The 25,161-nt window shown below is 36.7% G+C and overlaps 1 long non-coding RNA gene across 1 annotated transcript in view; it reads left to right on the top strand.

The window, feature by feature from the left end:
- Positions 1 to 21,551, top strand: part of LOC123383873 — a 50,106-nt gene extending 28,555 nt beyond the window's left edge. Inside the window, exons 2-3 of the long non-coding RNA XR_006594189.1 lie at positions 18,858 to 18,949; positions 21,184 to 21,551. This is a non-coding gene — a long non-coding RNA (uncharacterized LOC123383873). The remainder of the gene's footprint in view (positions 1 to 18,857; positions 18,950 to 21,183) is intronic.
- Positions 21,552 to 25,161: the final 3,610 nt, after the last annotated feature.

Here is a 25,161-nt window from a genome sequence, read left to right as displayed (position 1 = left end):
GACACTGAATCTGAAGCAGGCTCCAGGCCGAGCTGTCGGCACAGAACCTGATGCAGGGCTCAAAATCACAAATTGTGAGATCATGACTTGAACCGAAGTTGGTCACCCAACCAACTGAGCCACCCAGGTGCCCCAAAGGATAGTCTTGTTTTAGGATCATTGTACCATAGTCAAAGAATGTGGACTTAATATTGTTAATTAAAAATATATTTTCATAATTGATCTAATATATGGCCAGTTTTTCTAAATGGCCAGGGGGCATTTTAAAGGGAGTATTATTTCTTTGTGAGAGTAGGTCTGGGAATAAATTTCTAAAACCAAATTTATTATTTATTATTAGTTATTATCTCCATAGTATCATTTTACTTTTGGCTACTTGGTCAAATACTGAGAAAGGATATTAAAATATTTCACAGAAGTGAAATCTTATCTAACATGATTAGGACTGGAATGAATCAATTAATCCAAAATGTCTGTTAACACAAGGGATAAAGAACAATGATATATATGTATTGAAAACGTCTTCTTTCTTCTTTTTCTTTTTCTTTTTCTTTTTCTTTTCATCTTGTGTTTTGTTTTTTGGTTGAAAACATTATGTATATTTACTTGCTAATCTTCTGATGCAGGGCCAAAGTCTTAGAGTGTGGGCCCTAATTTGGAGTTCTGATATTTGTGTGGCTTACACCACATCACTTATGTAAGGTCTGTCATACTGGATTTTTAAAGTGGAGAATTCAGAGACATTATTGAAAGTGTTCTGAGTATAGAACAACACGTCTAAGTTTTTATAATTAATATTTGATCTCCCAATAACAAATTTGTGTCCCACACCTAATCTGACAAGACTGTTTAAGAAAGCCACATTGATTTTAGGCTTAACTTTTTAAGTTTTAATTAAGTATAAACTTTAATTTTAACATACATTTAATACACAATATATCTATATATATTTAATATACAGTAGCAGGTTCAATATCAAGTACAACAGATGTAAGCATGTTTGGGAACAAATGTGACTGACCCTTGGTAAGCATACAGTTTAATTAGCGGGAGTGGAAGAATAGAGCATCCAGTGGGAGCAACCCATCAGTGGTTAGTGTTTGGACTATAGATGTGTCAGCATGTTTTTCAGAGGAATAGAAATTGTCAGTTAATCTAGAGAGTCAGTTAAGAGAGCTCTTACTGCATTATTATGTTTCTGTTAATGTCAGCTTTTATTTTCAACACATTTTTTCCTTTGTTTTATGCTTTATTTGATGCATAAAAGTTGATGACAGTTCCAGTCTTTGAGCATTGCCCTTTCATACATAAAAGTAACATTCTTTGTTCCTTTGAAGCTTTCACCTTAAATTTGAATTTGTCTCTTACTGTTACTGCAACCTTTCTTTAATGCCCCTTATCTCTTGGCTTTGTTTGCTTTTATAGCTGGAGTTTGATAGTTATGATATTTTTCCCTTTTATAATTTGGAAGGCCTCCAAATTGCTTGAGATGAATTTTAAGAATTTAAAAAACTTTGTGGATTTGGTATTACTCAAAAGTAGAAGCTTAAATAACTGTCAATTTTCCTCTTTTCGATGAAGTATTGGCAAACTTCCAATTTCTTCACTCTTACCTAACTTAAAACTTGTAACATTTTCCATAATCCTTTCCATACTCATTATGATTCTTGATAAATACTTATACATGAACACATACACGTGTATGGTCACTTGAACACATGTGTGCACACATGCACACACATTTAATGCTCCCTAACGCATTCCTTCTTCATTGGCTACTTATCTTGGTTAATTTACTGGTGTATAACTTCAAATTGCTTCCTCCCCCTGCAATGGCACATAAATGATGTACTTTTCACACCATATTTTTATCTGAAAAAATTGCTTCTATTTATTTTCCAGAATGGCAACTTATTAAACTGTAGATTTCATGAATTGGAACCCTTTCCTTTTAATATGAACAAATGTTAGTAGATATTACATAGGTTTTTTTCATCTTGACTGCATTAAATGCTATGTGATCAAATTGTTCTTCTTTGTAGGTGAATTTTTTTACCCTGTGGGTGCTTAGAGCCTTTTTTCCCCCTTTTCTCTCAAAAATGAATAATTTGGGTCACTTGGGTGGCTAAGTTGGGTAAGTGCTGGACTCTTGATGTCATTTCTCAGGTCATGATCTCACGGTTGGTGACACCAAGCCCTGTGTTGGGCTACACACTAATGGCACAGAGCCTACTTGGGATTTTCTCTCTCCCTCTCTCTCTGTTCCTCCTCCACTCATGTGTGGTATCTCTCTCTCTCTCTTTTTCAAAATAAAAATTTTAAAAAAATGAATAATTTTACCAGGTGTATGGTGAAGACTTTTTAGCTATAGATTTGATCCTAAATATGTTCTCTTAGTGTACTCTGGTTATTCCAACCCATCTGTTCTGTTTTCCCCTGCAGGAAATCTTATTCTGAATATTAAATTTCTGCTCTCTGTTCTCAAAGTCTTTTGTTTTTTCCTTAGACCATATTCTGTGTGATTAATAAAGCCTCTCATCCAAAGCAGTGATTGAATTTTGATATTGTTGATTGTACTTTGTTGTTATTAATTTGAGAGCGTTTGAGAGCAAAAAAATGAGCAGGGAAGAGTGGCAGAGAGGGAATCTTTGAGTAGGCTCCACACTCAGTGCAGCCTGATACAGGGCTTGATCCCACCATGTTGGGATAATGACCTGAGCCCAAATCAAGAGTTGGGTGCTGAATAGACTCAGTCACCCAGGTGCCCTGCTTACTTGGCTTTTAAATAGCTTCTGAGCCTATATATCTTCTAATACCATTTAAAACTCTATAGAGCTTAAAATTTTTTTTAGCTTTACCCACATGATCATCTTTGTCTTTATGTAAGTATATTTGCTTATCAGTCAGAGTCTATTCAATTTGAGACAGCAAAGCACGTTTTGTCCAGTTTTCTTTTGCTGTTTTAATACAGCTTCAAATGCACACTTTTGCATCTGTACTTTACATGTTGTAATTACTTTCATTTTTATGTGGCAGATTTATTTCATGAGTTTTTATATGAATGCATTGGGGAAACTCTAATTAGTTCTGCTATTTGTTCCAAAATAGTAGATGTAGATTCTCCTTGGTTCTTTCTCTTCTTTGTTTATGAAGGTCTCATAATTATGCCCTTGAAAATTTAAGTAAAATGCTAGATTCCATAAGTAAATGTGATGAGTTTAGTTATTAACTAGCCTGAGGAAGTGTGGGCATTTTTCATTGTTTTAACAGATATGAAGGGCCTGTAGTCCTTACTGGGTTTTCTTTTCCATCTGCTTTGAGTTATAAACTATTTGTTTTTATATAGTCCTTTTAATTTCCAGCTTGCTTAGTTAGAATGCTGTATCCCTCATCCCTCTGGGGATTTGGCCCAAAGTCTTCATTGTAAATCCTCCTTCTTGACCTTAGAGTGGGGTTAGGAAGGGAGCAGTGGTGCATCTCTTGTCTTTCCTGTGACAGATTGATTGCGCCAGCCTGAACTGCTTCAAATTAAAGCGTTTTTGACAAAATACTCTTGGTTTACCTGATACAACACTACTCTGATAGGTTGTTAAAAGCAGTTGTGTAGTAGCCCAATTTTCTTTTATTCAGTGTGTATTACAGCTTGCAGGCATTCCTGTGTTTGGTCTCATCCTTTGTTTTCAGTGTCTTGGAATCTCTTTGGTCATCACAGTTGGTTTCTGGCTTGGAGTATTGGAATAGACCCATGGATTCCTCATGCATGATCTTTTCCAGAGGACACCTTCAATATGAATTTTGTTGCTATCTATGCATTATTTTATCCGCTCTTCCTCCTTCACCCATTTCATAAAGTAATTAGTCTAAATGTTCTCTTCTTTTTTCCTTAATACCAAACTCCTCTCGATCCTTTGTAGAGAGGCAAGTCAAGCTGGTGACTTTCTATCTTGGTCTACTTTTGAACATGTCATGACCTCCAGCCCATTGAATTGCCACTATGGAGGGGAATTAGGTCTTACAACTAAAACATAAAGTACAGTGATTGCTATGTGGGACTTAATAAATGTGAGTTCCAGTCCCCTTGCCTTCCCAGGTGCTTTTATTACCTAGTTCCTCTTCTCTCTATATCGTGAAAACTAATTGCTGAATAATTCTCTTTAAAACATAGCTCTCTTGGCACTTGAATCTCATATTGGTTACAAAACCACTAACAAACTCTATTGTCAGCAATTGTTTACTGTTTTGTAAGCATTTGCTTGGGTTCTTTGTACATTCCTAGATGATAGATAGCTAGACTACTTATAAGAACAGAATAGGTACTCAGGAAAAGAATTCACTAATAAAACGGAGTATTTTTGGCTTTTTGGCTTTTTAAAAAATTGGGTATCATTACTTTTGGACTCCTTACACTCAATGGCATTTGTTTTCCTTCCACTCTTTCTTATATCTCAGGGGGGTTGGGAGAACCTATGCAATATTAAAACTATTACTTTTTTTCCCAAAGAAAATCTCATGAAAATAATATTTGATATATATTTTTTTGGTTTCAGTGGAGGATTTTTTTGTTTTGTTTAAATCTGAATAAAATATTTTCTGTCATTTTTGGGCTATATAGAAAGTACATTTATTTTTTTCTTAAAGTATACTGAATCTTTTAAAAATGCTATATTAATGTGGAAAGCAATTAGTTACATATTTCAAATTTGTTTCAGGAAAGAAAGAATCTGTAGCTAAAGACAAAAGATGCATTATCTTGTAAACGATCAAGTAATAATGTCTGTGTTAGGAAAAATGCTTCTTAGTTTAACACAATCTCAGTGTCTAAGTTTGAAAGCATCGAAAGAACTCATGAAGGTTCAAATTAGATTAGAACAAATTCTAGAGTGAGTCAGAAAAGAGCTCTTGTTTTGCTACTGAGAAATGTACATACACTAAATTGTTCTCCTTTTTAAAAAGTTTTCAGTGTGGAGAATTATCTTTTCAATGATTTCTTTGTGATCTAAGCTAAACTACTCTGACTGCAATTTAAAGCTTTTTCCTGGACCATTATATTTCTGTAGAATTAGAAACTTCATCTGACTGTAGTAGAGGCTGTCTTCCCAATCAATGGGTGCATTTAAAGGAATCTGAGGAAAATACTGCACAAAATGCTTTTTTAAGACTTTGATTCTTCTACATGGGTTACAATTGGCTATTTATTGCTTCCTTCCCTTTTATTTTAGAATCTTGTTTCTTAGGTAGCTTAATAGATAATCAAATACATTACAGAGAAAAGTTCAAGTTAACTAAGGAATAACTTTTTTTTAGAGATTCCACTTTGAAAAATCATTACTGAATGTTGGTCATAAATTTCAGAGATTTTTTTTTTCAACGTTTATTTATTTTTGGGACAGAGAGAGACAGAGCATGAACGGGGGAGGGGCAGAGAGAGAGGGAGACACAGAATCGGAAACAGGCTCCAGGCTCTGAGCCATCAGCCCAGAGCCTGACGCGGGCCTCGAACTCACGGACCGCGAGATCGTGACCTGGCTAAAGTCGGATGCTTAACCGACTGCGCCACCCAGGCGCCCCGACAGAGATTTTTTTTTTTTTTTTGAAGCATGCCTTTAGGTTTTTGTTTTTGTTTGTTGTTTTCCTGAAAAGCATCTGTATGGTAAAATTCTATGCACTCATATTCTTTGCTTATATGACCAAGTATTTTAGAAAAGTATAAGAAAAAGATAAAAGATTGAAAGCAAAACCACGGAGTTTTCCTCGATGAATATCGCTGCTTCTGATTTTGGAAAATTCAGGAAATAGATACTGAACTAACAGGGTCTGGTGGTGGTAGTCAGAAGGAAATGTAAGTTTCTTTTCACTGTATTTATAAAGTCCTAGTAAATATGAAGTCTATGGGTTTTGTATAAGATGTATTTCACAGTATTTAAATTAATGTGTTAAGAAAATTTATAATTATCATAGGATACAATGGAATATATATTTTAAATAATAGAATAATTAAAAATAGCTTGTATGATTGGTACATTGGCTGAAATCTTTCTAATGAAAGAAACTTCACTCAGATATCCTGCATGGTTTTTCCCTGCCTAGCATCCTTTCTCATTCTTGTGGTAACCTAATCTTTTTTGTGGGAGAAATTCCATATGATTTAGTTGAAGGTCACTGATTTCCAGCAACCACAGCTTGGACAGGTGCCCCAGGTCACCAACCAGAGCATTGTATTCTGCCCTCCTTACCAGTTAGAGAGATGGACAATGGCTTAAGCAGAGAGCTCTCCCTAGAACTTATTTTGAATTATGGAAGAAGAGGAACACTCCTTGCCTGAGATTATAGGGATAAAAAACTTTTTTTTTCTTATTTGAAACAAAAATTTTTAAGTAAATTCTGTACACCCAACATGGGGCTTGAACTGATGACCCTGAGATGAAGAGTCCCATGATCTATCAACTGAGCCAGCCAGGTGGTCCTAAAAAATACTTTGAATCACGAAATTTCTGGAGCCATCTTTGCCACCCACTGAATGAGGAAAATAAAGTAGTCATTGTAGGGGCATTGTTTGAAACCTGGATCAAATCCACCCAATACTGTATCAACTTTACTCCTTCTTATTAAAGTTGTTGCTGTGTTTTGCTTGTAATTAGTTACATTTGTTCCTTTCACTTGCATTAATAAGGTTTTGAATAGTGCCAAAAAAATGGTCAGTACAGCATAGTAGTTAAAGAATTCACACTTGGAAGAGTTGGCTTTGGTCTGAATTCTAGCTCTGTACTTGGAGCTGTGTGATCTAGGCCAGGTCATTTAACTTCTCCTCTTCCTTTTTCTTACCTGTAAAATAGAGATAAATGCAGTATCCACCTCAGGGGACTGTTACCAATTATTGGGTTATAAAGTACCCATAAGAACTACTGGTGCATAGTGTGTACTGTACAAATGCTGAAAAAATATGAATTATGACTGAGTAAAAAGTAGGCTTTTCATACTATACTATAAAAGAGTTGATGTTAAATCATCTTTGATTTTATCCTTTTAAAATGAGTATGGGATATACACAGAATGCTGCATTTTTTTTTCTCTTGGTAGCTAAATTACTCTTCATTATAAAGTTTAAGGCTCAGGAAACTCTTTAATGATTTTCTGATTCACTAAGTATTCTACTTTTGAAATCCCATTTTCATATTACTTTAGTGGGACATTTGGGTGTAAGGCTTTGGGTGCCAGCTACAAAGGAGATTTAAAGAATTCTCATCATGCGAACTTTTTCAGTCCTTTGAATTATAACAGATTTCTTACAGATGTAAAATCTGGTACAAATAAGCCTAAAAATTAAGTCAGGTCCTCAACACATGCCACGCACTAATACAGATAGACTGTACATCTTTCATCAGTTCACCATTGTGTATTGTCGTCACTCTGCCACAAAGAATTCTCTGAAGAATTCTGAAGAAGAGTGCATAGTGACAAAGACTTAAAATGGTAAAATCTCCTTCCTTCAGTGTACTTTATGGAGTGATAGCCATACATCCTTAATCTTCTATATAGCCTTTGACTTTACATGTTTCAAACCACATACTCTTGTTTCTTATAAATGTTATAATTTTTGAAATTGATAACTCTTTTAACCTGCTCTTTTTTTTTCTTCATGGCTCTATTGAAACAGCTAAAATTTTGTTGGTAAAATTTGTGAAGTCCTTCCTCAACATTAAAAAAAAAAATTATTCCACAGGTAGGAAGCAACGTAGCTTTGGACATATTAATCATGAATAATACATTGAAGTTTTTTGCTGGACTTGAGCTGATACTACACATAGGTAGCATATTTCCCCTCTGCATGCATATTGTAGCTCTTAGGATGTATTATGTATAGGGCGTTGTATTTACTCTTTGATAGCCTATGCTCAAATCATGCTGTGGTGAGGTGAAAAGGTCATAGTCATGCTCAAGGATATTGGGGTCTTCATTAAAAAATAGGGCTGGTCCTGTTCCTAAATTTTGCTGGTCTGGAGGTACAACTACAAACAGGTTTCTATACCATATATATAAAGATTTTAAAGTTATAAATTAAGCTAACTTATAATATGTGCTATTGTCTTACTTGAGTGAATATGGCTTCATCATGAATTCCAAGATCAATTAGAATTTAAAATCCTTTGACAAATGGGAGCTGCCAGAGAGAACTTAAACGTGTGACCTATGGTTGCTCATTCCATCAAGCTCTGTCCAACGTTTCAGGTGCTTGGTGCCTTGTGTACACACGTGTGCATCCTCTAGTCCCCATAGACCAGCTTCATCTACAGCTGCCTCTTTGAACAATTGTCTTTTTGGATGATTTTCAGCTTTGCTTTGGTGGCTTAGCTCACCTTCTGGAAGATATAGCTGGCAAGAGACTAGCACAAGCCCTGGAAGCATGCTAAGGCTATTTAGATGGCTAATTCCAGGGTCCCCAAGTCCCCAGAGCCTTGCCTTGCAGGGCCTTTACCTGTGTGGAGTAACATACCACCAGGAGGGTAAGAGCAGACTGCTCATGCATTGGCTTGGAGCAGGAGCCTTGTCTAAGAGGTACTGCTGAGAGTCCAGTGAAGAAATTAATTCTTCATTTACTTGATGATAGCATTGTTTGGGGGTTGGATTTCTGTAATTTCTGTGATCCCAACGGAAAAGAGAAACTCTGTTTACTTAAATGAAGTTATTTAAAAAATTGGATGACCAAGGAAATTGAGTGATGCTAATATATATTAGCATATATATATAGCAAACATATATATTATATATAAGCATATATATTAGCATATATATATGGAAACTTATATCAGGACAGTAAATAAACTTCTGTGGTTTTGCACAATGTAGGTTTTACTTAAAATTTGAATAGAAAAATTCAGCTATTTCCTATTATCTATAAGTCATTGGACATTTGTAGTAATGAGAAGAATAACCAGAAGAATTAAATGACTGTACATTAAATTAGATACACGATTCACTTGTCCCCAAGCCTAAACACACAATAAAGTAACTGAAAAAGATTTTTTAACTGCCAGTAATTCTGAAATAAAAATAATTTTCCTTCTGGGATTACACCAGAGGAAGAAGCCACATCATTTTTTTTTTTAAACTTTGCTGGAATACACTAACACCACTGTTACCTAATCAGTTGGAGGGAGTATTTACCCAGATCAACTGTAGGTTACTGTATTCCACATCAGACTGAAAGTTTTATTACAGGTACAGTTAAGGATTTGATTTTTCTTCACTCATGTTTTATCAAACCACATTTAATGTTTATTTGAAAGCCTATCCCTTGCCAAATAATAAGTTGTTTTATGCTTTACAAATGGCCAAGACAAAATCAACTTAAATCGGGTCAGCCAAAGGCTCGACACTATTGTGCTAAGAAGGCAGAACATGTTCCTCAAGCAAAGGCGCATTGTAGTTTCACCGTTAAAAGCATTTAGAGAGATGGATGAAGCAAAACTCTATGAAATGAGATCCAAAGGCACAGAACCCTTGGTTAAAAAAATATATAATACATACAGACACACACACACGCACATGTTGGGTGAGATATTATCATTTCTCCTGTTTTGGTTTTGTTGTGCATTTGTGCTTACTGGCTAGAAGTCCTGCTCCTGGCACACAAAGATCTATTGCAAAAAGTGTGCTCTCTCATGTTGCAGGTCTCAGTTTTAAAGAACCACTTGTATAATTCATGGAAATATCACAGCAATCATGGTAGAGCAGGAACCTGAGTCTAAATAGAGTCCTGGCCTCATTTCTGTGGTCAGAGGATCTAATGGGGGAATTTCTTATTTATAGTATTCTCTAATCAGTGCCTCAGTCCACACATGGGCTTCAAGAGAAATTTTTGTATTTGGAAGGTAAAACCATCCCTCAAAGAATAAACTCAGCTGTCATTAATTTCACTGACAGTGCAGTGACATTTATACGCACACCTTTCCATCATTGAAAATAAAATAAATTACATGAAGTAATTTCAATTACTTTATCAAACACATTTGCAGGATTTCATGACATTTAAATAATTACACATGGGCTATAGTTAGGAACATGTGTCTGAAATGAGATTCAGTCCTAAGGGAGTAACACAATTTTTTTCTCTGAAGGGTTTCTGTACTGAGAATGAAGATAAGTGTTCAATCTTTTTGAATCTTAAGCTCCATTCACATTTCAGATATAAGACAAAAATCATGGATTGTAGTTTTTTTGTTTTTGTTTTATTTTTTTATGCAGGGCCTACCATAATTTATTAGTGGATCACGTGGCAAGCCCTCTGATTGCCAGGTCTTACAAAGGAATGTTTCTTCTATCATCTAAAAGACTGAAGAAATAATAAAAACTATGCATCAGATTTTTGATTATGAGGTCAGAATTGGATACATTTTCTGGGCAATAAAGGTGGTGGGATGTGAGTCTCAGAGTCAGCCTCTGGGAGTTTAGGGTCTTCTTAAACCCTTTCCTTCTCTTGAATCCAAGTTGAAAGAGACCCAGGAAGTGTTTTGAAGTGGATGAATTCCATTGGAGGAGGCATTTGGAAAAGGTACGGTGATAGTGGTGATGTGCGGTCCTAAGTTGTTTCTGGTCTTTCTGACCATTAGTAGAAAGATTATGTATTATTTGTCCCAACTCCAGGAGCTGATAATCAGTATATCAGCTCCAAGCTTCAGTCTACACCACCCATCTGAAAGCCTCTTGTTGGACTACTTAGACTCTTTTCCACTAATGAGTGTTTGCTTAGGATGTTCTTTATCTAAACTACAATTCTTTAAACCGCCTCCAAAAATAGACCCTTGTAGACACTAACAGAGCCCCCAATTTCAAGCAAATGGTTTAAGATTATCAGTAAGAAGAAATGAAATAATGATGTTTTATAGAGCATGAGTGTTACATGAAATGCTCATTTGGAGTATCTAAGTAATGGTGAGTGAAGCAAGTTTGTAAGGGCAACTTTAGGACAACACTTGGGTAATCCTTCTTGAAAGGTTGCATTATGCATGGGCTTTGGATTCAAGACAGGTCAAAATCCAACCCCCTTCATTCACTAGTTTTTATGTAAATTAAGAAAAGTGCTTTCTTTGAACCTCAATTTCATTCAAAGTAGAATGAGGCTAATGTCACCTATCAGAATGTTTGTGAGGTTCGCAAATAACACATGCAAAACTACTGTGTTTATGTGAGCATTTAATAAATTGTATCCTCAGTTAAAAAAAATGCAAGTAAGGTACAACTCAAAGAAGAGGTGAGCATTTCTAGTGAAAAACCCAGATAGCTGTTACATTTGGGAAATCACGGTAAAGATATAGGAATGCTAAGATTTGGGAGAGAGGTATGTGAGCAAGTAGGTAAAGATGTAAACCTGAAACACAAACTAGTTTTCAGATCCTACTTCTACCACTTAACAGCTGTGTTTTATTAGACAAATGACTTAAGTTCTTTTGATTTCAGTTTTCTCACCTGTAAAATGGGAATAATAATAATCATATCTACCTGATAGGGGTTGAATGGATGGATATTTGTAAATCTAAGTCCTAGCACATAGAAAACATGAAGTAAACATTAGTTTTCGTTATGATTACTTGGACTCCTGAGCACCATTTTGATACCTTTTCTTTTTGCTGTTTCCAATAGAGTGAAAGGGAAGATTGGTGATAGATTTTTTTAATACTTGCAAGACTGTTGATTTCTAGTTTGGATGTAAAAATATCACGAGACCATAAGTCTCAAATTTACAATTAAACAAGCCAGAAAAGCTATAAAAATCACAGCTAAAAAAAGTCATAAAGCCAAGCTCATAAAGAAGTGAAAACAAACAAAACACCAGAGTGCTTGGGAGATGTTTACTGGATAGAAGAGACTTTCCACTGCTCTCCTCATGGGGGAAAGGCTTGCCACAGATAAGAGGGGAAAAACCATCTGAAGTGTTAACAAATGGGTAATAGCTGTGTATGGACTCTTGTAATAGACTGGAACTACAAGGGACCCCAGCCATAGAGCAAGTCTCTCCTTACCACCACTTGGAAAATAACATGTTGAAAATGTACAGTAGCATTAAAAAGTGAAGTAAAAAAATAAATCTAATGAAAGATAGCAAAGATGTCCATAGTGAAAACTACAAAACATCACTGAGAGAAATTAAAAAGGACCTAAAAAGTGGATCTAGCATTCTGTTTGTTGGGAAAACAATGTCGTAATGTACTTCCTAAATTGATAGATACCTTCAATCTAATCTTTATCAAAATGTCAATGGCTGGTGTAAAGAAGTAGACAAGATTGTTCTAGATGATATGGAGAAGGCAAAGAAAGTAGGAGAGCAAAACTGTCTTGACAAGGAATGAAGTTGGGGGACTTAAACAAGCTTATTTCAGAATTTACAAGTGTACAGCAATCAAGGCAGTGTGGTGTTGGCTTAACCATAGACAAAATTATGAAATAGAGTCTAGAAACAGATCCAAATGTATCTGGTGAACTGATTTTTCACAAAAGGGCCAAAGTTACTCTCTGGGGAAAGACTTTTCCATAAATGTTACTGGAACGACTTGGTATTTATATGGAAGAAAATAGAATTGACTCTGACCTCATGCCATAAACAAAAAGGAATTCCAGATGGATCACAGATCCAAATGTAAAACTAGATTCAAAAAGTTTTGGAAGAAAACAGAAAAAAAAAAAAAACCATTGTCATTACCCCAGGTTAGGCAAAGCTATCCTATATAGGAAAGAAAAATAAATTGAGCATGCTTAAAATTCTTTCTTTTGTGAAGTATCTGCTCAACTCTATGGCACATGCTTCACTGGAGTTATTTGTGTTTTTATAGTTGATTGGTAGGAATTCCTTATATTGTCTTTTGTCAAATACTCTGTAAATTTTATTTTCCAGTTTTTGGTTTATTTATTCATTTTTAATGGAATCTCTTAATGAGCAGAATTATTATAAAGAACACAAAATATTTTTGTAAAGAACACAGATAATTATTTGCTCTACTGATTTGTTAGCAGAACAGAACCTTCCCTTGTACCAGATCCTTTTGTCCTGACATATGTCACACTGCCTAAGCTCAGCCATCCTGAACTGTGTCTCTAATCCCCAGTGTATTTTAATCTCCAGTGCAGCTGATCTCCTACATCTGAATTGACTAACGTTTCTGCTCTCTTTGTTGTAAATGGAACAAATACTACTACAACAACACAACGTTTTATGCATCTTAGATTTTCAGCAGAAAGCAATTCTTTGCAATGCAACCCGTCATGTTTTCATTATTTGGCACCCTTTTCTGCCAGCATGTGACGAGCGTATATGTGGGGGAGTTGAGGAGGTAGAAAGCTAGTGTGTACTGAGCTTCAGTTGGCAGGGATGGAGGATATTGTAGACCCTGAATAAGGAAAAGCTGAATATAATGAAATTATTTATCTAATTGAACATGATAAGTTCTGAGTCTGTGAATGTTCTATCATGGATTGATGAATAAATTTATGTACTCCTCTAACTGGGAAACAGTTTCCTGCTGCATTATAAAGAGCGGTAAGATCTGCTTTCAAAACAGGTGCATCCTTTGCAGTCAGCTTGTTTTAAGAACATGTAATTGTTCTAATGCTCTGGAAGACTTTTTATTACTCTATTGTTACAATTCTGCCGAAAGCTGGTCCAAAGTGACCACTTTGGAGGCTCCTCGGTAAGTTTTTTTATGCCACTGTCACTCCAGTTGAACTTTGAGCCTGATGAAAAGATCTTCTCCCTCTCCCGGTTTTGCTGAGAAGCGTCTAAATGTACTGTGCTCATTTCAATCAGATTACCTTGGAATTCAAGTTACACACCACTTTTAGCAAGTTTTTTCTTGGTAGAATTTTTGAGGAAAAAAGCATAACTAATTCTGATTCTATTTTTGGACTGAGTTCCTTCATTGATTTAGGATGCATCAGTTAGATATTTGTAGCCACATCTATCCTGAGGGAGAATTCCTGGTCTGGGAGAATGTTCTGCCCTGGGATGATCATGGTGCTGGGTCAGAAAACATGACAGATGCCACCTTTTTTTTCTTTAACTTTTTTCTTCACTTTACCCCCAAAGGGGGTTTGTTTCCCCTTCTCTGAGGGCCTGATGATCAGCTCTGGATGTGGTAGGTAAGGTATGGGCATCAGTGGCATTTTTCCTAATTTATCTAACTGATGTTGGGAGGGCTTTCATATATAAAATGTGTGTGTGTGTGTGTATGGGTGTGTACTTAGGCATTTTAAAGTGTGTATATGCATAAACATATAAACAACATACATGCACATACACACATTATATTTAGCTGTTTGACTAGGTAAGAGTTACTCTTCACCATTAATTGGCCAGTTCATACAGCACTTTGTGGAGAACAAATGAGCAGGCTCAACCAAATTTGAAATGTGCATAACATTTGCCAAGCAATTTCACCTGAAAATCTATTCTACAGAAATCTTTGCACATTCTTTTTTTTTAATTTTTTAATGTTTATTTATTTTTGAGAGCGAGAACATGAACAAGGGAGGAGCAGAGAGAGAGAGAGAGAGAGAGAGACAAAGCAGGCTCCAGGCTCTAGCTGTCATCACAGAGCCCGATGTGGGGCTCAAACCTGCAAACCATGAGATCATGACCTGAGCTAAAGTTGGATGCTTAACCAACTGAGCCACCCAGGTGCCCCTATCTTTGCACATTCTTAGACATGTAACCATTGCAAACTTCTTATAATACCGAAAATTTGAAAGCAACTTAAATGTTCATCAGTAAATAGTGAACATTCCTTCCATCAAATACTGTGTGATTAGAAAAGTATAGGTCTTAATGTAGAAAGATAGCTTTAAGATGTTGATAAAAACAAAATGCAATTTACTGAGTAATACATATAGCATGATTTTTTAAAAGTTTATTGTCTTTTAAGAGAGAGAGCACACGAGGGGAGGGACTGAGAGGGGAGGGCAGAGAGGGAGAGAGAGAATCCCGAGCAGGCTCCACATTGCCAGCACAGAGCCCAATGTGGAGGTCAGTCTCAAAAACCTTGAGATCATGACCTGAGCCTAAATCAAGATTTGGACACTTAACCCATTGAGCCACCCAGGTGCCCCTGTATAGCATGATTTTACTTATGATAAAACAACTAACAACCCTTTATGTGTGCACAAAATATTCTGAAAGGAATTTTAAACTGTTGTTAGAGAGGAAATAAGGAGTTTTGAAGGGTAATCTTTTCTCTATACCTTAAAATTTTAAGATTGTGTATGGGTATTACTTGTTTAAACAGGAGGAAAAAAGTCAGTAGCAAGGTATTTTTTCAATAATTGTGACCTCTTAATGAAGTAGTACATGCTCAAAATAGAACATCATGAACAAGGAAAATTACATGTAGAACATGTTGGTAGAATGAAAAGATTACTATCTAAATTTGCAGCTTCACAAGATATATTCAAGACCTGAAGGGCTATCTTTTGTAAATAGTTGAGAATATGCTATTTATTTGCTTGTCAGTGTGTGAGATGTCTACCCACCTATATTCTATAAATGAGTGATTGATTATGTAGACGTCTATAGTGGGCTCAGGTGGCTTCCCAAAAGATAGATCTAAGTTCTTTCCCTTAAAACCTGTGAATGTGATCTTATTTGGAAATAGTCTTTGCAGATGTAACTAAGTTGAGGATCTTGACATGAGGTCATTCTGGAATATCTAAGTGGCCCCTAAATCTACTAACAAGTGTCCTTATAAGAGTTAGGCAGAAACAGATTTGAGACTGAAGAGGAAGAGACACAGAGGAGAGAAGCCCATGTGAAGATAGAGACAGAGACTGCAGTAATGCATCCATAAACCAAGTAAGATGGGAAGTCACTAGAGCTGAAAAAGGCAAGGAATGATTGTCCCCTGAAGCCTTCAGAGGGAGTGTGCCCCCACAGATGAATTGATTTTAGTTTTGCTCTCCACAGCTGTGAAGAATAAATTTGTTGTGTGAACTACCAGGTTTGTGGCAATTTGTTACAGGGGCCACAGGAAACTAATATACCATACATGTAAATAAAAATATGATAGGTTTAACATGCAGGAGAGATTAGAGCATTTTAAAGGTTAGATTATTTCAAAATTTTTTAGAGTTTTTTTCCTTTCCTCTTTTCTAAAATTTAAGTCCTTAGACTATTGACTGCCAGAGGAATGAACATTATTCCATGTGTTTCCCCAGAATCACTGAACATAGCAATCAATTATTGTAGGGATCATCTGGTCCATTGGCCATACACAGAAGAGCCCATAGGTGTCAGGAATGAGTCATGAATATTGGATTAGGTTAGGGGAGAAGTGCCTGGTGAATGGTAGAAAACTGAAGTGTCTAGTCTACCCAAAGGCACTGCAAATCAAACAATTAAAACCCTGTGAAGGCAAGAGACCTATTGCTCTGTCTGTCTACCTGTGTGCCCAGTGGGGATCTAATACCAAAATGGAGAAGAGGAAAATGGAAACTGGAAGACAGTTGACTGTCCCTGCCCAATACTGAACCAGTTGTTGAATTAGTATCGTAATCACTGGTTCCTCTCTCCTAATCTAGTGTTGTTCTGCCTCTGATTTGCTCTTTATCTCTGCTAAACAGAATGGAAAGAAACTAAGATATATTGACCAGCATGTAGTGGGCACCATGCCAGGTTCTTTCAGATCAGTAATCTCATTTAATTTGCACAACAGCCCTGTGAGGTTGGTAGGTTTCCTCAGTGTTGGGTAACTTGCCTAAGGTCACTTAACTAGTGATGCAGGTCTCTGTGGCTGTGAAAACTCATGCTGTTTCCAACATAAAATACTGCTCCCAAAGTAGTGCTCAAGAAGCCATGAGACTTGGGGGAATTGTGAATATGTTGTTTTTCCAAAGACAGGTCATGGTTATTTTTAATAGTCTTATTAATTTTTAATGTAATGTAATTGAAAAAAAAATAGCATTTCTGCAGTGAAACAATCAGCTTCACTATTTTTTTCTGTTACATATCCTGTAGGGTTTCCTGTTATCTGTTGGGTTTTATAAGAGTTTCCTTTCCTTTAATAAATTCAGGACAACAGCCCTATTGCTTTTTTCCCTAATTATTCTGTAACTGCCAAAATTATCAAATTACTTTGAAATGTGATCTGATTTCCTCTGTACTTGCTAACTGAAGCAATTCTGTATATCTGACTTTATTTAAAAAGTTGTACCTTTAACAATTCCATCTAAGTGATTTTACACATGCTTTAGGAACTAAGTTGGGCTATGCTAGAAAAGAGTCATTTTTTTTTCATTGACACATGGGGAAAATGCACTTTTAGAAAATAAATTTTGGGAGGAGACTTCTGCCTGTAGTCATCCTACCAAATGACATGGGAATTTTCTAGTTATTGTCCTTATTTAGTTAACCAATAAATATTTATTCATGGCCTATTATGTACTCAGTTTGCTGCTTATGGATTATCTTAGGTGTTTTAGAAGAAATATAAAATATGAGTCTTGCAACTTAACTATAGAAAGCTTGCAACTTAGCTATAGAAATAGGACTAACACATGGAGAATAAGAGAGAGGGGTGCCTAATAAAGCATTAAGGACTCCAATATCAAATAGCCCAGTATGAACTAAAGTAGTTAGAAAAGATTGCATTGAGATTTTGGAATTTGAGGTATACCTACAAAAATTGCGAGGATGGAAATTTAAGAATAGAATTTCTTAATTCTTAAGAAATAGAATAGAAAAGGTAAATGTGGAATTTGTGTATCTGGGGGACAGTGAATGAATTAACCTTACCAAAGAGAAATAAAGGGAGTAAGAAATTAGGTATAGTAGCCAAATGGGAAGAGAATATATGCTTTAAAAACCAGTCTAAGGAGTTTTGATTTAAAGGCAGTTGATTATAATGAATTCTCTTGTGCTGGAAAATGAAAAGATAAGAGGAATTTCTAAAGATTTAGTATCAAAACACATGACAGTTGGTTTAGAGGAGCAGGGTCAATATTTAAGGTCAAGTAAGTATAGAATCTAAAATATTGCTATTTTAATAAGATTATGGTATAGGGAGGGACTAGACTACGGTAGTGGTAGTTGCAATGGATAGAAAAAGGCAAATTATTCCTAGAGGCATTAAAGGAAGAAATAATGAGACTTCTTTAGGAATTAGGGAATGAAGATGTCTGTAGGCAGCTAGAAAGGACATAGTATGATTGAGTAGGAAAGGAAATGCAGATTCATTAGTGGCCAAATAATAGATGACATAGCTGAAGTAGTGAATGAATATCAGCCCAATTGTACTACGGCTAGAAAACCAGAAGGATGAGCTTAAAGAACATTCCACAGTTAGGGGCTTAGTGAGGAAAAAGAGAGGAGAAATGGCATTAGAAGGATGGGAGAAACTCTTAAATATGCCAAAGAATGAGAGAACTTCATGAGTGGATAGTTGGTAACACTAACATTGTAAGATGTTGAAAATGTCTAAGGAAAGGTCAAGACCATCAATTTAGCAGGAAGAGATGATGGATAGTCTTCAAGGAAATCATTTCTATGGAGTGGCATGCACTGAAATAGGTAGTAAAGGGAATAAGAAGAAGACAGGAAAAGTGTAGATTGAACATTGGAATAGTCTGGGAGCAAAACCAGAGAGGGGCATTGCATTGGTTAGTGAGTAGAATAGATAGTAATAAAAGAAGGATGCTATGATAGCTGGTATCCAAGATGGCACCCAGATACTTCCCCTCCTGCCATTCATGCCCACGTGTAGTTCCCTGTTAATGGAATAGGGCCAACCTGTGTAACCAATACTATATTGAAAAAATAATGGTGTGTAACTTCTGAGGCTAGGTCATAAAACATACTAAGGCTCTGGCATGTTTTCTCATAGGTTGCTCATGCTTGAAGAAACCAGCCCTCATGTTATGGTGGTACTCGGGTAACTCAAGAAGAGGAACTGAAGCTTCCTTCCAACAGCACCAGGTTAGTGAACTATCTCAGAAACTGATCCTCCCGCTCCAATTAAACCTTCACATACTTGCTGACATCCTAACTACAACCTTATCAGAGACCCTAACTCAAAACCACCCAGGTAAGCCATACCTGAATTTCTGACCCATGGAAACTGTAAGGCAATAAATGTTCATTTTAAGCTAAGTTTTAGAGTACAGTGGACTCTAGAACAACATGAGAGTTAGGGATGCCAGCCCCTAAGGAAGTAAAAAAAATTAAATAACGTATGACTCTCTCAAACCTTAACTACAAATAGCCTACTGTTGACCAGAAGCCTTACTGATAGCATAAAAAGTTAAGTAACATATATTTGCATGTGATCTGTATTATAGACTGTATTCTTACAATAAAGTAATCTAGAGGAAAGAAAAGGGTAAGAAAACCATAAGAATACATTTACAGTTCCCTACTGTACTAATTGAAAAAAATATATGTGTAAGTGAATCCATGAAGTATAAACCCATGTCGTTGAAGGGTCAACTACAATTCTTCATGTGGTATTAGGTAATTAACAGATTTCTTTAGATATTTTCTTTTGTACGTGTTTAGCTCTTTTTTTTTTCTTTTTGACTGGTAGATGTTTGAAATATGTTTTAAGGTCCTTATGGATATTGGAATGATTCAAGATGATGATATGAATAGGAGAATTGTAGGAATAAGCTCTGAGTATCTGGAAAAATCAGGGGGCTGAAATAAAGCTGAGGAGTTGATTTTCAAAAAGAAGTCACGTATTTTCTGAAAGTAATGTGAAGTTCAAAATAGATATAGACTCTATTCCATCCTGAGATGAAGATAGGAGTGCTTGGAATAATTCACTTCAGATTAGCTCAATTAACTAAATCCTCTATGTGTGCATAATACTATATTTTTATTTATATTTATATTTTTACCTAGTTAGGCTAGTAGATGCTCTTTTTATCCACAAGAAGACGCTTTCTGTGATGGTATACTTTGTAAGATAAATAGTGAAAATGTTAGCATCATTCCTCACAATGGTCAGGAATCTGCTAAGTGATTCATTAAACAAGTAGTTTTATTTATGGTTATCTCTGTATTTTTTCTGTAGGGTTTACTTGTTACTATTTTTTTAACCCACCTATACTTACCATGGTATCAGGGAGCTATGTGCATGAACTCTGTAGGGCCTCTCTGCTATCCAAAGGTCAAATGGACATGTGGTGGTGTTTTAAAAGGTGTGCTTGGCTGTTACTCTAATAAAAGGGGTTGAAATGCACTAGAGATGAGGTTACACAGATTGGTTTTGTGGCCCTGTAAAGATTCTCAGGTTCTGTTGTAAGCTCATAGATATGTATCTTCAGGGAGGGTGTATTTACTTTATTGCATTCATCAATATTCTTTGAACATAATCCACTTGTAGGGCATTGTGTGAAGACCTCTGAAGGCTATAAGGATCAATCAGAGAAGAGTCTGGCCTGAAGTGGCTTCTAGGCAAATAGCATTGCTACAGGCAAAGGTGGTCTGGGTGTCAGAGGAAGGGGTAGAGGAACAAGAGTGCATGTGTGTCCTGAATGTCTCACAGGGTTACTGCCTATGTGATTGCCAGTACCAGTTCTAAGCAGAATGCTCTTTGGGAGGACTGGACAAGTAAGCAAGTGTGTCAGCCCTGGAACATGTATTCACCAGTAGCACGTTAGTAATATGGCATATTAGGCCTGGTGACCACGATGACCTTAACATTTCCCTCTGCTTGACTAGACTTTAGGCAGGTTTCTTCTTTATCATAGGCTTCTGATCTCCATTTTCGTAGAGCATTTACTTTAGAAAACTTGGAATTGTACACTCTTTCTCTGCCTCTTGAAATGTATGTAAGTCTTCTCCCAGCCTCTTGACACTTTCACAACCCAGGAAAAGATTTTCTTAAGGATTTGATAACAATCTCTTTGAAATGTTAACCACGAAAATATCCCTATCTCTTAGTCTCTGCAGGATGGTAAGAGCCTAACTCTGATGGGCACCAACTAGCAAATGTAGATGGCCTAATCATAGAAACATTTGGGGACTCAACCCAATGTTCTCCACACATTCCATTGATGAACCTCCTCCCTAATGTCCCCCAGTACCTTTCTCTAGATCACCCTATCACTTAAAAATCCTCCAGCCTTTTGTTTCAGCATAGCTGTGTCTTTATCCCCTATTGGAATAACCTGACTAATGTCCTCTTTGCTGGCTTAACTTTGGTGCAGATTTTACTTTGGCACTGGAAAATCCTGATGTCATCTGGCCTTGCACACCAGTGTCAGCGAAGACAGAGTTTAGATGGAATCTTTTAAATCTACCTCTTTGATGTCAAGAGAAATTCAAATAAAATGCTGAAATAAATACGTAGATGTAAACTTGGATAAAAATTTACAGGGGTCTGGAAATTGAATGCTGGACATTATTTCAAAATGATGGAGTGATAATTTGGTTGAAAAAAGAAAACACAGAAAGGTACACAGTGAAGAATGAATGTGTCCCCTACTTGTTGTTCCTAGTTTCACTTCTCAGATAAAGTCACTTCTAACTGTTGGTTATTATAATGCTAATAATAAACTTGATTCAATGTTATTAATTTATCAGCTCTTGATATCATTTGTTAAGTATTTCCTATAAAAAGTAGGACAATTAATGCATATGACTGCCTTCCTTTTTCCTCCCCAACAGACTCCGCTTTTGATTTTATTACATGTATTGTTGTATAAGAAGCTCTTCTTGGGGCACCTGTGTGGCTCACTTGGTTAAGCTTTGGCTCAGGTCATGATCTCATGGTTGGTGGGTTTAAGCCTGTGTCAGGCTCTGTGCTGACAGCTCAGAGCCTGGAACCTGTTTAAGATTTTGTGTCACTCTGTCTCTCTCTGCCCCTCCCCCACTCACGTTCCTCTCTCTGTCTCTTTTAAAAATAAATCTTTAAAAAAACTAAAGAAACTCTTCTTACAGCTTTTCTATTTAGAATGCTTTTTAGACCTTTATTTCTTGATGTGACAAGATTAATGGTTCTCCAACTTAAGCATGCAACAAAATGACTTGAAAGTTTTGTTAAAACAGTTTCCTGGGCCATATCCCTCTAATATGATTCAGCAGGTGTTGTGACTTAGTTAGATTAACATTTACAGCCCTGGGCCTGGCTGTCAGACTGTCCTATGATGAGTCACAGGTCAACAAAAATGTACAAAGGAATTGAAATACAGAACTTTATTAAGTCCTGGAGGAAGTACGTGGTATATGTAGAGGTACCGTGAAAGGGGGGTCAAGGCAGGGTGCAAGCAGAGGAAAAGGTTGGTCATGGGGTACATGCCTTGGTTAGGGTCAGAGGGTGGAATGCTTTCAAATTCCTGGGCTAAAGCTGGACTGGCCAATTAAAAAAGGAGCAGAGTTTTGGTAAGCTTCATGGCTTAACTAAGGTGTACCCAAGGGGAAGGCCCTGGGATGTGGGGGAGAATGCTTATCACAAAGGTGGCTAGGGGAGTCTGTCAGGAACTTACATTCATGTTTCTGGGGACTGTTGTCCCCGGGGCATGCACTCAGAGAGGGGCTAGTATGAGTTCAAGTCCCCTGCAATGCCACCCAAGATGAATGCCAAGGCAGCACTATCATGGAGCAGCTTAGCTAAACTAACATTAGGTCTAGGGTGAGGCCTGAGAATTGGCATTTTTAAAAAATGTTTTATGTATTTTGAGAGAGAGAGAGAGAGAGGGAGGGAGGGTGGAAGGGAGAGAGAGAGAATGAATGAGTGGGGGAGAGACAGAGGAAGAGAGAATCCCAAGCAGGCTCCATGCTCAGCATGGAGTCCAACATGGGGCTCAGTCTCACAACTGTGAGATGATAAACTGAGCTGAAATCGAGTCAGACGCTTAACCAACTGAGCCACCTAGCATGTGCCGACACTTTGCATTTCTAGTTAGTGATCAGATGTTGCTGCTAGTGCTTGTCCCAGGTTCACACTTTGATAACTATCCCTTGATATTTGAACCATCCCTAAATACAACAGAATTTATTGAGTCATTGAGGAATATGATGAAGAAATTTGTGAATCTACCCGTCTTTTTATTTTTCATTCCTCTTTGACCTCAACTTGGGTCAGCTGTACCATTACTTTTATGCTGTCTGTATTGACAAAATCACATTATTTCTGGTTATTATGATTGAAAAATTTAAAAACCAATAAACAGCATTTACTATACAAAAATTAAGTTATATGGTGATATTGGATCTGTAGAGAAGAAAACATATGCCTGTGTAGCAGGGTCAACATTATTAATATTTTGAGAATCTTTGTCACTCTTACCTTCATTTTCAAATATTGGTTCTGGCTTTGCCCATTGAATTTCATTTCTTCCTCTGCTTTCTGAGGATATTCCAGGGTTGTCAGAACCGGTTTGAGGGCTTTGTGATGTAGAAACTAGAGGAAAGAAGGTAAGAGTCCTAATATCAAAAGATTTGTTAAGGCTGGGGAGGAATTTTGGGGGAAATTTAGAGAAAGGAATAGAAACATTTTTACATGTAAGGGAATTAAATGGGAGATTTCATAGGAATTGAAGTATTAATCCTTTAAAGATGGAAGAAATGCAAAGACAGGAAGAAATGACCATAGCTTTTTTCTTTTCTTTCTAAGGTCTGTATTTCTTTCTGTATCTTTTGTTGATGAAAAGATCAAATGATTTTTATCCTTTTATTATGAAGTTCCAGACTCTAAAAAATTTTTTTTTTTCTAATGTTTGTTTATTTCTTGAGAGAAAGAGAGAGACCTAGTGTGAGTGGGGGAGGGACAGAGAGAGAGGGAGTCATGGATTCTGAAGCAGGCTCCAGTCTCTGAGTTGTCAGAACAGAGCCCAATGTGGGACTCAAACTCACAAACCATGAGATCATGACCTGAGCCGAAGTCAAACCAACTGAGCCACTTAGGCACCCCTGAAGTTCCAGACTTTTTTTCTTTTTTAGTTTTTTTTTTCAACGTTTATTTATTTTTGGGACAGAGAGAGACAGAGCATGAACGGGGGAGGGGCAGAGAGAGAGGGAGACACAGAATCGGAAACAGGCTCCAGGCTCTGAGCCATCAGCCCAGAGCCTGACGCGGGGCTCTAACTCACGGACCGCGAGATCGTGACCTGGCTGAAGTCGGACGCTTAACCGACTGCGCCACCCAGGCGCCCCGAAGTTCCAGGCTTTTATTAACTACAGTTGATAATCTGAAATGCAGCTTCTTTCTAAACACATTCCTCACAGAAAATTCTGAATTTCTTCTATTTTATTCTACAGAAATTTTTAAAAAAATTGATAAAGAATTTTTTTCTCCAATATTACCATAAATGAACACACAAAACAGGAAATTGTAAGTGTGATATATTGGTAACTATAAAATTATTTTTTTGGTCTGTTGTATACTATTTTATTTAAAAAAATTTTTTTTAACATTTATTTATTTTTTTGAGACCGAGAGAGACAGAGCATGAATGGGGGGAGGGTCAGAGAGAGAGGGAGACACAGAATTGGAAGCAGGCTCCAGGCTCCGAGCTGTCAGCACAGAACCCGATGCGGGCCTCGAACTCGTGAACCACAAGATCATGACCTGAGCCGAAGTCGGACACTTAACCGACTGAGCCACCCAGGCGCCCCTGTTGTATACTATTTTAAATAAAGGTCCCAAAGAACTTCTGTTTACATGAATTGTAGCTATAGTATTTACTATATTAAAAAATCACAAAGGAGGAGTGCCTGGGTGGCTCAGTCAGATTGAGTGACTGACTCTTGATTTTGGCTCAGATCATGATCCCAGGGTTGTGGGATTGAGCCCCACACTGGGCATGATGCTGAGCACGGAGCCTGCTTAAGATTCTCTCCCTTTAGGTCTTGTTTCCTCTGCCCTTCCCCAACTTGTGTAAGCATGTGTGTGCTCTCTCTCTTGATCTCTCTCAAAAATAAGTAAAAATTAAAAAAGGAAAATACCTATACCCAAACTGTTATTTATTAACCCAAACAGTTTCAAAAGTTAACTATATTTTTCTAAAATAAAAATAAGAGTAGCATTGTTTTATAATCATATAGATTGCTTTAATGTCCAGCTTGGAAGATAGCTATATTCTCACATCTGCTTTTGCATCAGTCTCCTGCCATATATTGTTTTGATAGAAGTATATGATGAAAATCTGTTTTCATGCATGTAACTGGAAAAGAGAGGGGTATTT

Source organism: Felis catus, chromosome A2, assembly GCF_018350175.1.
Source record: "Felis catus isolate Fca126 chromosome A2, F.catus_Fca126_mat1.0, whole genome shotgun sequence".
Lineage (NCBI taxonomy): Eukaryota > Metazoa > Chordata > Mammalia > Carnivora > Felidae > Felis > Felis catus.
This window is presented reverse-complemented; position numbering and strand designations above follow the sequence as displayed.